Below are 14,904 nucleotides of genomic sequence, written 5' to 3' on the forward strand. Positions count from 1 at the left end.
ATACAGTGCCGGACATAAGTTTTGGCACAGCAGATGATATCAACTTAAATGTCCGAATTCGGGTCAAAATAATGCAAAATTTTATTATTTTATATTCAGTGCATATTTATGTATGCATAGAGATTGCATATTTTACAAAAACTTATTATTAAACCTGTTAAATAAGGCAAGTTCCTTAATAAAACTAAAAAATACCATTTTTCATGGTGACAAAAGTATTGGCACACCTTTGTTCCTTCTGGATATATTAAAGATTTTGCTGATCTGGCAGCTCAGTTTAACAAGACATGTATGTTATAATCTTCAGTTATTTAATTGAAATGTGTTTTTTGTGTCAATCGAAACGAATTTTGAGTAAGATTTATTTTTTTTATAAAAATGGGTCGAAAACAGTGTGAAACATCAATAAAAACGTGAGGAAATGGATATGTATATACACTTTTTACTGAATCAAAAAAATTATTAAATATGATAATAAAAACTTGGCGCTTTTGGTTTGGAAAAATTGGCTTTTTCTGGTGGCCTGAGGCCACACTGGCTCAGTTGTCGCAAAAGTACACATACATACACGCATTTTTACTTGAAAATAAGTGTGTAGTGGTTAATATGTATACGATGCCATCTCCGTACAGCTCACTTCACCTCGCCTAGCACGCTCGCGTGCGCGCAGTTTGCCCGCGACGTCGACTGAGTGCACCTCTGCTGTGCATCCCTACTTTACAGGATCATTTCTGTAGGCAGTCTTCATTTACTTTCATTGCAAAACGAAAGAAGCATAGTTCCGATACTAGCAAGTCAATTCTCGTTAAGTCTCATCGAAAAATTCCTTGTCGTTTAAAGAATAAAGGGAATGCCGCATTATACTAACGCCGGCCTTTTGACATAAGCTTACTCTTCCATACTAACACAGATATATATGTATGTTTCTCTAATACTTCTTTGTTCTTCTCCTCCTACTTCGACATTTTTACAGCCTATGGTTTCCCTTTGTCAGATCTTTTCGCCTAAAATACCTCAATTTTTAATGTTAATTTTAAGCTCTTATAATTAAGCTCAAATACTGTAAAATAACTTATGTTTTTGTGTTTGATTATAATAAATAAATAAATAAAAACAGCAACAAAGCGTCAAGAGAATAACAAGGTTGCAATGCTGAACACCATCTAAATAAAAATTGCACAATTTTCGGCAACAGCAATTCAGCCCGTGGCTAACATAAACTTGTACAATTTCAATTCACAAATAAACACCGCAATTGTTCTCATGCACGTACTCAATTCTATGGTTGAAAACATGCAACAAATTGTTGCAAGTTCAATGTTGCCGCCTCACAATGGGCACTTTACACAAAACGCGATCACTGCCTCGTAACACGCTTCGTCGCATTGCGATTCCGCTGGTCTGTGTTCTGTGGCTGGTACTTTTATACAAATGTACATATGTATGCGCTTAAAAATGTTGCTAAAAACACCTCCGCCTAATAGTAGCTGACATTGACAGCTTTTCCGCGTTTGCACACGCGATACTTTTAAAATACTGTTAATCTTTTCACTGCAATTCACGGTGCGCGCTGGGACGAGCCGATTATGGAGTCGATTTTAAAACAAAGCGTAACGCTTGTTGCCGCGTTCGCGTGTCTACTACTTCGATGAAAGTGAAACTGGGGTCGTCTTTGGAATGGATTTTATACTCGTCCGCAAGTGCCTGGTGGCAGCAATGTAGTTTTATATCCAAACATTGTAAGCGGTAGGTAGTGGTACGGTTTAGACGCAGCAGGCACCCTCTTACAACTACCCTGCAGCAAATCAAACTGGTTCCGAATTTGCGCTGAGCTAGCCTGAAAAGGGACGGTAATGGTTCTTCATCTATCCCAACTCAATGCTTTCAACTGTCTTTTTTAACATGGCGATGTCCTACGAAGTGACAATTGTCGCCCTCTGCAGAACTTTTGAACTTGTTCTGAACTGACTCTGGCTTAGATGGTTCTGAGACAGTTCATATACCAACAGTTCCTAGATAGTTCAAAAAGGTTCACTTCCGGGTTAGTTTTGAGCTGGTTCTAAGAAGTATAGTATAGAGTATTTTCTTTAAATACTGTAATTAAATTATTATGATTAATGAGCTATTTGTTTTACACTAATTCACTTTTTGAGTCAAACTGTGCTTTAGGAACATAAAGTGTCAGTTATTCCTTCAGTTTCTAAAACCGTATTCTTAAAAATAATTTATATTTGTTACGTATAAAGGGTATTTCTGCGATACTTATAATTAAAAATCTAAACTAAGTCGTGTGAAAAAATGAGAAAACCCGTGATATATTGAATGCTTATTTGTGATAACTCAGCGTTAAATTGTATTGAAATGTAATACATAGATTCTCCGGCAGCTGATAAGAATATATAGAATTTTGAATATTTACAATGGTTTTCATACTAAATATTTTTCGTAAATTTTTTATTTAAGGATGGCTCATAAGTATTATAACATAAACATAAATTCACGCTTCCAACTGTGTCGAAAATTTAGTAAAATTCTAAAACTGTTAAAAAAACTTCAATATGTAGTAGTAGTAGTAGTAAAATGTTCTTTATTTTAATATATTTAATATTTATAAACGAATGAAAATACGAACATATGGCTATGACATAATAGGTCAATAGTCGGAAATTTATACTGGCAACTTAAAAACTAAGAAGAAGAAAAGAAAGAAAAATTGTGTGTGGTTTATGAGAATTCCGTTAAAATTAACTCCCTATACTTTAAGCAGTGTAATAAGTAAGTGTACAAAGCTCTTTAATCACAGCCATTTAAAATGTTTATTACTTTAGCCAGATTCAAAACCGTCTCTCCAAACCAGTGTAAGCGCATGTTTTTATAGATTGGACATGTCCCGAGAACGTGGAGTGTATTTTCTGACTCCCCAAGTTGCGGGTGCGACGTTCTTGAATGTTCTCGCATTTATGTTCAGTAGCCCACCTCTTGCGTGAAAAACTAAACTTATTTGATGAGCCGAAAATTCATCTTTAAAATAGTACATGTCTGTAGAAAATACATATGGATATAGGTCATGGGTTGTGGTACTTTGTGCTCTTTCATGAAACAGTTGAATTTCTTGTTTTTCGGGTTTCTCAAGCAACAACGGAATGTATGTATTTACAGTGCTAGTAGTGAATTCTGTCAATGGTTCAATATTTGCGCTGTTTGCCATACTGTGCGACTTAGCTACCCAACACGCATTATGTCTCACCGCCTCCTTGGCCAGAATGCATGGTAGTCTGCTGTCCGATAANTTAGTAGTGAATTCTGTCAATGGTTCAATATTTGCGCTGTTTGCCATACTGTGCCACTTAGCTACCCAACACGCATTATGTCTCACCGCCTCCTTGGCCAGAATGCACGGTAGTCTGCTGTCCGATAAGCTTAAACACCTAGAGATGAACAACAGCACGCAGAGTATGAAAATATATTGGGAGTGGCCTAGTTTCCAGATGAATCATATAATTGGGTGTGTTAGGGAGCAAAAATATGAGCTTCTTAATAAAAACCCGCAAGAGCTTCTCTACCGATTCATGTTTATCTATACCCCATATTTTTGCTCCATAAAATAGGATCGATCTTGCAGCTGCGTCGAAAATTTTAAATTTTTTAGATATACAGATATTTGGATTATTAATGTATTTGATCCAGGTAGTGTTGATGGAATTTTTTGATACTAGTCGTTTTTTTTCTAAATGTTTGACATAAGTGAGTTTATAGTTGAGAGTGATACGGAGGTATTTGTATTCGTTCACAATCTCAATATTCTCATTACCGAAGTTCCAGGAACTCTGTTACCCCTCCTAAATATCATAGTTTTGGATTTAGCTAGATTGAATTTAAGGCCCCACTTTTTGGAATTTTAACCATCTATAAGTCATTTTTTAAACAGTGGGTCAAAAAGGCCTGTTCTGCTGGGAGTTGATGGGTAAAACTGTTGGAAAATAGTAGACCACCCTAGTTTTCAATCTATACCCCGCAAAAAATCGTAAGAACCCCGTAATTTAACATAACGGTAGATAAGGTTATTACAGAAATTTATTAATAGCGAAATAAATTACTCCAATAACTTAACTTTTTATTTTATTTTTATTTCTTTAAATTTAAATAGTACATACGGATCTATGGAGAACATAGAGAACCATGTATGTATGTATATTTCTTTATTTATTTATTAATTTCAGTCTACAGAACTAGTTTCTTATAGAATAGTGAAGACTCTAGTTGAATATTGTAAACAAATTACTCTTAAATCTATCAATACTTAAGTTAAAATCGATAACACTAGAATATGTATTGCACAATTCAATGCATCTAGTAATTGGTTCATTTTTGGCATAATTCGTGGTATGCAGAGCACCAACCAATAGCCTTTTGTTTCTTAAATTACGCGGGGAATTGTATAATACGAGCAAATTTGTTAAATAAGCGCAATTTATGTGCCCATTGATTATTCTATAAATAAATATAATGAAGAAGTAATCTCTTCTTCACAGACTGGAGACCCAGCAATTTCATAACCTTGCCAGGGCAACTTGCAAATAGCGAATTTGGTGAAAATCTTTTGAATTCTTTCTATTTTGATCGAGTGCTCTTCATAATATGGACTCCATATTATAGAACAGTATTCCAGACGGCTTCTTACTAAATATATATGTATAAAGGGATTTTAAAGTTACTGGATCTCTGAACTCTTGAGTATTGCGCCTAATAAAGCCTATCATTGAGAACGATTTAGATACAATATAGTCAACGTGTTTTGTAAACGCGAGTTTGGAGTCAAAAATAATGCCCAAATCTTTTATTTCAGTGAAATAACACAAACGGCAATAACGCAAATTTGTGTTAATTCCCAATTGAATAACACAAATTTCCTTTATTTCATTTCTCGTTGAGCAATAAAACCAACTTTTATACTTAACAATTTGAGTAATAAAGCAGTTACATTTGACAAAAAGTAGTACATGTACAAGTTAAATGGACGGATTTGTAAGTATACAATTTTGAAAGTGCCCGCCGTCGCGGTGGTCCGCGTTCGCGAGCCGCGTTCGACGTCGCGCTCGCGTCCCCCGCCCCTCCCCTCCTTTCGCAATTATGTACTGGTGGCATTATAACCGTTTAGAAAAAGGAAAAATGATAAAATAACACTAGGTCTGAAACTGCTTTTTAATGTCCAAGTAATGGGAATCATTGTGTTTGGTGTTATTGCATGCTGCATCCCACCCATAGTGGAATTTACCAGGTGCCACTGCTTTATTTGAAAATTTGCCTATAAAATGTGACTATAAGGCAGCCGAATGTCAGCGAGAAAGCCGTTTTATCACTTCATCTGTTTATTGCGACATGGTTCCATGCTAGGGTGGCCAGATATAATAGTGACATAATCAGTACAGTTGGAATAAAAATCAGTACAAATCCATAAAAATCAGCTCATTTTTAAGCGTATTTTTTGTTATTAACTATATAACAACCAAATAACGGCGCATTAATTTAACAAAAAAGAACTAATAGACTTTTAAATATATATAGTATTATCAATATAAAAATTCATTACTTTAAAACAAATCAAAGGTATTACGTATGTATGTACAGCTGTGCTCACGAAAATAGTAGTAAAATGTATTGACAGGTTTTGAAATTTTTTTCTTTCCTTACTTAATTTAATTTTTTTATAAAAATATAGTTAATTCTATAACAAAAGACATGTGAGTTTAAGTCTCAAACTTTCTAGAAAATTTATAAAAATTGAGAAAATTTAAAAAAAAATCTGTAGCCCATTCAGTTTCAGTAAAAGACGAGCCTGAAACAGAATCTGTTTGCATATTTTAAGCTACAAATGTAAAACATTTTTAGTTGGTGTGCTTATTAAACACAACATTCACATTAAAATGTTGACTAAAAGGTATATTACCGAATTATCGCTGAACGAATTTTCGAGTACGAATGAAAATTAATAGTGTTAAATGTGTATGTGCAAGTAAAATTACAGGTGGTCGAACATCAAAAACCAAAGTAAAGTTTTGAACATGTAAACCTCAAATAAATTTAAATACACCAATTTACAAAAGTATTTATTAAATGTAAAAATCAGTACAAACTCAAAAAATCAGTAGATTTTGCGCACTGATATCGGGCTCTTAAAAATCAGTACAATAGAAATTATAAAAATCAGCACATGTACTGATTAAATCAGCGCATCTGGCCACCCTATTCCATGCAAACATTTTAAGGTTTTCCAGCATTGTTTCTAACATATTAAAAAGCATGCAGAAAAAATTCATACAAAAGCGCTATGTCCAATATGCGGAGCTGTTTTTAAAGACGATGCTCTTCCTTTTTTTTGTTAGACTTTTCATAAGTAAAAATATTTTGTGAATATTACTTTCTTCATATGAATTATATCAAATTTTTGTTTAATTCAAGGCCTATCAAGCAGGTTTAGAGCATTTGAGCAAAAACAACATTTGTCTGTATTTTGTTGTTGCTTCTGGTATCGAAGGTGCCAAAAACTGTTCTGATTTTTTTCTTCTACATCAAAGCGTGCCATGCGAAATACGAAAAAGGATAAAAATTTAAATTGAAAAAATGAAAATCGTTGCAACTTTCTTTCTTAGTAAATTGGTTCGCTTCTCGAAGCATTGATCCATCCTGTGCCAGGCCCAGTAATCAGCGGTTGTGCTGCTAAGTTGGGCGAGCTTTCCAAAAGCTGCTATTTAATCGCTGGTTTTGTATGGAAAATGTTTCACATGCAAATAGATTTTAACAATTTAGAATTTTTGTGAGAAGAAATATAAAATATTTTACATTTTCGAGAACAAATAATTTGAAAAAAATCAAATCAGCTGCTATACTGATATTACTTGTTCAATGTGCCTTGGTTTAATTGTATTTTTGGAATAAACAAAGTTCTTTTTCCTTCTGTCAGTAAACTGTTTTTTTTTTTACAAATCGTATAAATAATCAATGGGAAATAAGGCAAAATTTGTTTTATTTCCAATCTTTGTTGGAAATAAAGCAAAGCTCAGATTTTGGTATTATTTCCCATTTAAAAGTGAAATAAAGCAAATTTTGCGTTATTGCCGTTTGTGTTATTTCACCCCCCCGACCTATGGTATGCCCGACCATGCATTAACTGTCACTTGAGATGTTGTTGGCCCAATTTTGACAAGTAACTTTCTTTGCGTTAGACCCTCTTCTGTTTGCCCATCCATCAGCGCCAGGCACTCAAAACTTTAATTCAAGTTGGAAGTAACAATATTTAAATTTAAAACTAATTTAATAATGAAATAAGTAGAATTCAAATCTGAATTGGCAAGGCGAATGCCTAACGCTGACGATATGACATGATAAGATTAGTAGCCTCATGGCTCTTATGCAGTGTTGCCAGAACTTTTTGGATGAACCGGCTAAATTGGCAAATAAAACCGGCTAAACCGGCTAAACTGTTTCAACTAAATTTCACATCTTTTATTTAAATAAATCACGACTAAAAAGACTATTTCTTGGAGAGAAGTTACAAATTCGAGCTGGGAAAAATTTTGCCAGCAAGAATTTGGAATTAGGAAAAAGATATGATTGTGGCACATGGTTGGATTTTTTGTCGACGATAATTTGAATAAACAAGTTCGTTCAATTTAAAAATTTACAAACTGGAGCGATTTTAAAATGAAAAATGTAAGTTAATACTTGTTTACTTAATTAATTTAGTTAATTCCAATGATTTGAAAGGTACTCGGAAAAAAAAATATTTATTACTATTACTATCTAAATTTTGAGTGATAATTCTCGCTGGATTTTCGACGAACAAACCTATTATCTTCCCTACAAGGCCTTTTCAGACTGACCGATTCTCAATACACTAAAATAGTCCAAAACACATAAAAACGCTGTAAAAATTTGCCTTCAATTTTAAGGCAGTAAAACAACGACCTTAAGTTAACATCAACCGAGGCCATATGTTGACAAGGGATGCAAAATCACAGTTACACAAAAGAACTGGTCAGATTTTTCAGAAAACCCTTCAATTCTGATGTAAAATATGATGCTAAAAGACTGCAGATCTCCCATTTAGATGACCGGTCCTATGGCCGGAAGATGTCTCGTAGGATTCCCAGCGAGGTTTGCTTTACATAAAAATTTGTGCTCTTTTATTTTCATTTTGACTCACTTCAGTGTTGGTTCCTTTAACTCAAGATGGCATTCGGTTTTTGGAATTTGAATAAGTTCTCAGCAAAAACGTTTGTTTAAAAAAAGACGTATGTGTTCATAGTTCTTGAAAATATCAATTTTTCCATTACCTTAAACCTTTGGGAGTGGGCATCTTAAGAGTCTTAACAGTGAAACAATTTCTTATTTTCTAAGTTTGCGAATAAAACTTCACACTTAAAATTAAGACATTTATAAGAAACATTTTATGAAGAAAATCCCTTCTTCGTTTAAAATAAAAATAAGCGAAATCGGCCCAATTTCATACAATCCTGCCTGACATGAAAATTTTCTCCACGATAAGGCTAGTAGCCATTTCTAACAGATTTTGGGTCGCTTAGTCAAAAATGGAAACATATATATTTTTGAAATTTAAGAAAACAAGGCAAATAGCAAAATCGGCTAAAAACGGCTAATTTGTTTCTGCAAAGCGGCTAACAAATCGGCTGCCGGCTAAATCGAAATTTCTCCGGCTGTTTGTTATCGCAATCGGCTAAATCTAGCCGGAAAACGGCTAAAATGGCAACACTGCTCTTATGGGCAGTAGCGCCGGCGTTTCCAGACGCGCCGGCGTCGCCGCCGCCGCCGATTATTTTTGAAGTCGACCACGCCGCCGCCGCAAAGCCTCTAGTACACACCTATATTTTAATTAATTAATTAATTTGTACGTATGTACAATACAGTTGGAGTAGCTTTCCTTCAAACTTGCGTGAATGTGCTGGAGGTTAACAAATAGCTGGTTTGGTTTTGAGGAAATATTTTAATAATAAAGTAAGAATTTTTGAAATTTTGAGAGATAACTCAAGCTAAAGGAAGCGCACTTAAGGTGGCAATAGTAGAGGTTGAAAAATATCGACGCTGCTGATGCAGTTTTTGCCTGGGAAGACCCCTAGTCAAATTTTCCGAAGAATAATTTTCTAGAATATATCACTCGTCTAACGACCTTCCAAAGCAAGGGTCAAAGCGACCCTTTCAAGCGGGATCTAATGGGTTAAAATACTCTACGGAAATAATTCCCATGAAATTTTAATTCATATGTGTGAAACTTTAATTTCGCTCAGACATTTATTTTAACCATTTTTCCCACTTTTTTTGAAAACTACCTAGGCCGAGACATGAAAACTTTAGGGTCTTAATTTTATAGAGACTTTTACGTTAGTGGCATGAAAGTTTTGCCTCAAAAGACCCCTATTAAAATCTTCCGAATAATCATTTCTTGAACTAAGGGCCAAAACGACCCTTTTAGGCGGGAGCTAATGGGTTAAAATGTTCTGCGAAAATATTTCCCATTAAATTCTACCATTTTTTCCACTTTTTTTCAAACCACTTCGGCCGAGACATGGAAACTTTAGTAGGCCATAAAAAAAAATACGAGCTAACTTTTGCAAATCCACCGAGCGTTTTACTACTGGATGGGTATACTTTCAGAAAATGTTAGCAAAGGCCGAGCTTGTTTCGGCTGTTGCACAGTGCTATTAATAACACTGGATCACAAAGTTTAGTTTGCTTTTTGTTCTCCAGACGGCACTATCCAATTCCTATGTAGAATTGCTCGGTGATTCCGAAAATCGAGTTAATTTTTTTTCCGTGGATACGTAATGCAATTTACCATTATTCAGCTTAAAACAAAAAGTAGTCCCAGCTAATCACGTATATCTTACGAGCCAACTTAACAATCTAATACGAGATATGGCAGATGAAAGCTAATGAAATTCTCCATAAACCACATATAAATCATATGAGCAGAAAAGCGCGTTACTCAGGTGTACGTGGCGTATGAGTAACTTTCTTTCCTGTACTTTTTTCATAAAAAAAATCTTTGCGCATTTTCATTTGACCACTATTATTTCTTTATTGATCCATCGGTTTTCTTCAGTAGTAACTTGATTTTTTTTTTATGACAGAACAGGCTTTAGCACAGATGCAAATATTGGCACAGAACTTGTTATTTTTCAATTTTTCTTCTGTTAAAGTTTGATTTTTTTTCATTTAAAAAAAAAAAAAAAACTGGAATGATTAATTAATTTGTCAAAAATTATAAGTCCTATCGGAAAGTGATGTATATATGGTATATGGAGAATTTTATTAGCTTTCGTTTGCCGTATTTTATATTAAGATTGTTAATTTGGTTCATAAGGTATACGTGATTAAGTGGAACCAATTTTTGTTTTAAGCTGAATAACGGTAAATTGAAAGTATCTCGGAAACTTATCCATAGAATAAAAACTTAACTAGATTTTCGGAATCAGCGAGCAATTCTATATAGGAATTGGCATCCATTGAACATTTTTGCTGTAAACCAGTTTAATCGCCCAACTCTGGACAAGCTTTTTTGCAGAAAAATTTTTATACAAACAAATAAAAATGTAAAGGTAAAATCTTTTATTAAAAATTTAGATTTTGTTATAAATTATATATGGCCGATAGTATCGATATATCGGTAGTGTTCATTAATGCTATCGGCAAATATCGATAGTCACTACTATCGATAGTTTTCCACCTCTATTATTTTAACTCAAAATAAAATTTGTTAACACAGTTATAACCATTTGTACCATTCTGGCATTGAAATTAACACTCGTTTAAATGCCGATTTGTACGTAAAGCAACAACACAACTCGTATAATTATCCGATTTAATTTCAACCCGTAGAGCGATATACAAGTTGGTGTCAAGTGCTTATTCTTCTTCTTTATTAGCGCTGTAACCGCCTGAGTTCAACAAAGCAGGCCAGTCGATTCTCTTCTGTGCTAACTGACGCCAATTGGAAATGTCAACTGAAGCCAAGTCCTTCTCCACCTGGTCTTTCCAACGCAGAGAAGGCCTTCCTTTTCCTCTGTTGCCAGCATCGCGGCCCGCGTTGAATACTTTCAGAGATGGAGCGTTTCTGTCCATTCGAACGACATGGCCTAGCCAGCTGAGCCGCTGAATTTTAATTCGCTGCACTATGTCTATATCATTGTAAAGCTCATACACCTCATCGTTAAATCGTGGTATTCGCCATCGCCAACGCGTAAAGGTCCGTAAATCTTTCACAGAATCTTTCTCTCGAAAATTCCAAGAGCCGCTTCATCAGATTCTTTTATTGTCCATGCCTCCGCGCCATACACCAGCACAGGCATGATGAGTGACTTATAGAGTGTGATCTTTGTACGACGAGAGAGGACTTTTTGGCAAGAGTGATTCTCCGTTGGATTTCAAGGCTGACTCATTATTGGCCTTAATGCTGGTTCCAAACTAAACAAAGTCGTCTACTTTTTCAAACTTGCAACTGTCAACAGTTACGTGTATGCTAAGAGCATACGTACTTTCTGTTTGTGTGATGGGAGAAGATGCTTCGTTTAGTCCTCGTTCACCACCAGACTCATTAGCTTTGCTTCTCTATCTAATCCGCAGAAGGCAGAATAGACGTAGCCCTTGTTTTTACCGATAATATCGATGTCGTCGGCATTCGCCAGCCATTGTACGCTCTTGTAAAGAACTGTGGCTGAACAGACATCGTGGCATTAAGAAAACTTCTTGTTATGCTGTCGAAAGTGACTTTGAAATCGACAAATAGGTGGTGTGTATCGATCCTATTGTCGTGGGTCTTTTCTAGATTTGCCAGGTCCAAAGCCACACTGATAAGGCCCCATCAGTTCGTTGAGGTGGGCTTCTGTCTGCACACAATAGCCTCGATTAAACCTTTTAACCTATGCTTATAAGGCTGATCCCGCGGTAGTTGGCGCGAATAGCGTGGTCGCCTTTCTTCTGGCTTCATCTGACACCTTGATGCACTTTATCAGCTCGTCGCTGGCAGGCCGTCAGCTCCAGCAGCTTTGTTGTTTTTCTGCCGCATAATCGCTATTCGTACCTCGTCATAGTCATTCTGTGGGACAGCACCACCATCGGCATCGACTGGAGGTTCGGGTTCGTCTTCTCCACTACTTTCAGTGCTGCTGCCATTGATTAGGATGGAAAAGTGTTCCCTCCATAATTTAAGTACGTTCTGGACATCAGTCTCTAGGGTGCCATGGTTTTTCTTACAGGAGTTCTCCCTGGTCTTGAAACCTTCCGTAAGTCGCCTAACTCTCTGATAAAATTTTCGGGCGTTTTTCCTGTCGGCCAGCATCTCAAACTTTTTGCACTCACGTATTTTGGCTTCTCTCTTCTTATTGCGGCAAATACGTCTCGCTTCCTTCTTCAGTTCCCTATAGCGGTCCCACATAGCGCGTTGCATCCGATCGCAGCGTGGCCCTGTAGGCGGCATCTTTTTTCTCTGCAGCTTCCTGACACTCCTCATCGTACCAGTTTTCTTTCTCGCTGAAATCCAACTTATAGATATCGATGGTCCTCTGCAATAACGACACAACTCAAAATTTCATTTATTTTAGTAGAGCCAATTCAATAATATGTCTTGGAGCGTAATTATTCCGGATTATTTGCAGTCATTCTGTAGGGGAAATTTGTAAGCTTTGAAATTACGACTTTTTCTAAAGATTTAGTAAGTTTTGGACTGAAAAACTACGAAATAAGTAACAACTCGTAAATAGTTAAACGAAAAAAAAATTCCATTTGTATTGCTGAACAACGGCATAAAACGAAAAGAAGTAGAGAATTTCATTTACTTGGGAACCAGCATTAACACCAATAATTATGTCACCATAAAAATCCAACGGAGAAACACCCTTGGAAACAAGTGCTACTTTGGACTGGACGATGGAACGATGATTTGTATGAGCTTTACAACGATATGGACATAGTGCAGCGAATTAAAATACAGCGGCTTCCATTCCCACGACAGCCGGTTCTACGTACCGGAATGACTCGTACGGAATGACCAAGGGCTGTTGTTTCGGCGATCTAACCCCTTTTAGGTCGGCGAAATCCATAAAATGTTGTTCGCTTATTGGGCTGCATCTGCTCCGTATTCTTCTGCTCAGGGCTGGCATAGAGTTAAACCCTAGGCCAGAAAAAGGGTAGAAGGGGGAGGCTTCGACAGATTAAGAGAAAATTTTTATTTTAGAGAAACTAGAATAAGAAACAAATATCTAATAAAATAATTCTTGGGGGGGTGGAAATTTTTCAACATATATCGTGTACATAAATTTAAAAATCACCGCAGTTTAAAATTTTTATGGACTTATTCAAAAAAAAAAAATAGCTTTATAAAAGGTTTATAAATTGAAAAATGTATGAAAACGTTCTTTAAACCTACTTTATTTTTTATGAATAAGGCGATTAGAGTTTTGTTAGTTTTTAATTTCTTGAAATTTCCCCTTTTTAATAGCTTGAGTGGAATTCCAAAATTTTCTAACCTTTCAAAACTTTGTGAGTTTGAGAATTTTTAGTAAATCCCAATAATTCAATATAATGATAAATACTAGATTTCTAGAAATTTTGTATTTTTCAAAAATGTTGAGAATTGTAGGAATTCTAACAAATTTTTTCTAAGTAAAAGTGTCGAATATATAAAATTGATCAAACGAAATTAAAAGTTTTCGAATGTTGAAAACATTTTCATATTTTGTCGTTTTTGAAAATTTAAAAAATTTTCGTAATTCTTGAAGATTAAAAAAATTATTGGACGATGATGTTTTCAAAATTTTCCAAAAATTTAAAATTCTCAAACTTTGTTATATCAATACAAAATTTTGAAAAGTCTAGGAAAGAGGAACAATTTTGGAATTTTTCAAAAATGTTAAAATCTTTTAGAATTCTTAGAATTTTCTATTTCTTACACACAAGTACATGAACATAAGAGTTTTTCGACAATTTGTGGTTTCAAATTTTAACATTTTAGGATGAATTTTAGGATAAATAAAATTCTTAAAATTTTGGAAAATATAGAAAATTTCTAAAATCTCAATAATTTTGTACATTTCAAAATATTCTCATTTTACCAAAATTTCTAGAATCTCCCGGATTTCGATAGTTTTTGAAATTTTGGAAATTATCCTAAAAATAAGAAATCTCAAGAAATTTAATAATATTATAAAACTCAAATTTTGGAATTTTCGTTGTTTTCTGAACCTGCGAAAATATTCAAACTTGCTGTGACTTTCAACTGTGGAATTTCCCCTACCTGGGTCTGCCACTGATTGTATTGTGTTATGTTGTGTTGTGATATGTTACGGTATATAATGTTATATTATGTTATGTTGTTCAAGGCATTTCTGCTCAGTTCACTTCAATCAACTCAACTAAACTCAACTCGGTTCAGTTCAGCCCACCTCAACTCCCCTTAGTTTAAAAGGTTGAATTTCAACCGCCGGGTGAACACTAGTATAATACAAAGGAGAGAATTTTCGGAAGGTGGGATTATGTATCAATGATCCCAAGGGCCTTTGCGCTGTATGAGCTTTACAACGATATAGACATGTCGTACGATTGGACAAAAACGCTCCAGCTCTGAAAGTGTTCAATTCGGGTCGTGATGCTGGTAACAGAGGGAGAGGAAGGCTCCCTCCCTTGATATTAATTTTGAGATTTGACGTGCCATCACTTTAATGTAAATATCTGGTCCAAATGGTGAGCTGTGATCGGACTTCTACCACATTGTGGTAGATCTGCCACTTTTTTGAGCATCTACCACACAAGGTCTGAGATCTACCACATATTCGCGTTTTTGAGTAGTTTTATTTTTGCTCGACATAATTTTCTTAATTTTAAGAGCGAAAATTG

Source organism: Rhagoletis zephyria, unplaced genomic scaffold (genome assembly GCF_001687245.7).
Source record: "Rhagoletis zephyria isolate East Lansing unplaced genomic scaffold, Rhagoletis_zephyria_1.1 Rzeph_scaffold_01501, whole genome shotgun sequence".
NCBI classification, from domain to species: domain Eukaryota; kingdom Metazoa; phylum Arthropoda; class Insecta; order Diptera; family Tephritidae; genus Rhagoletis; species Rhagoletis zephyria.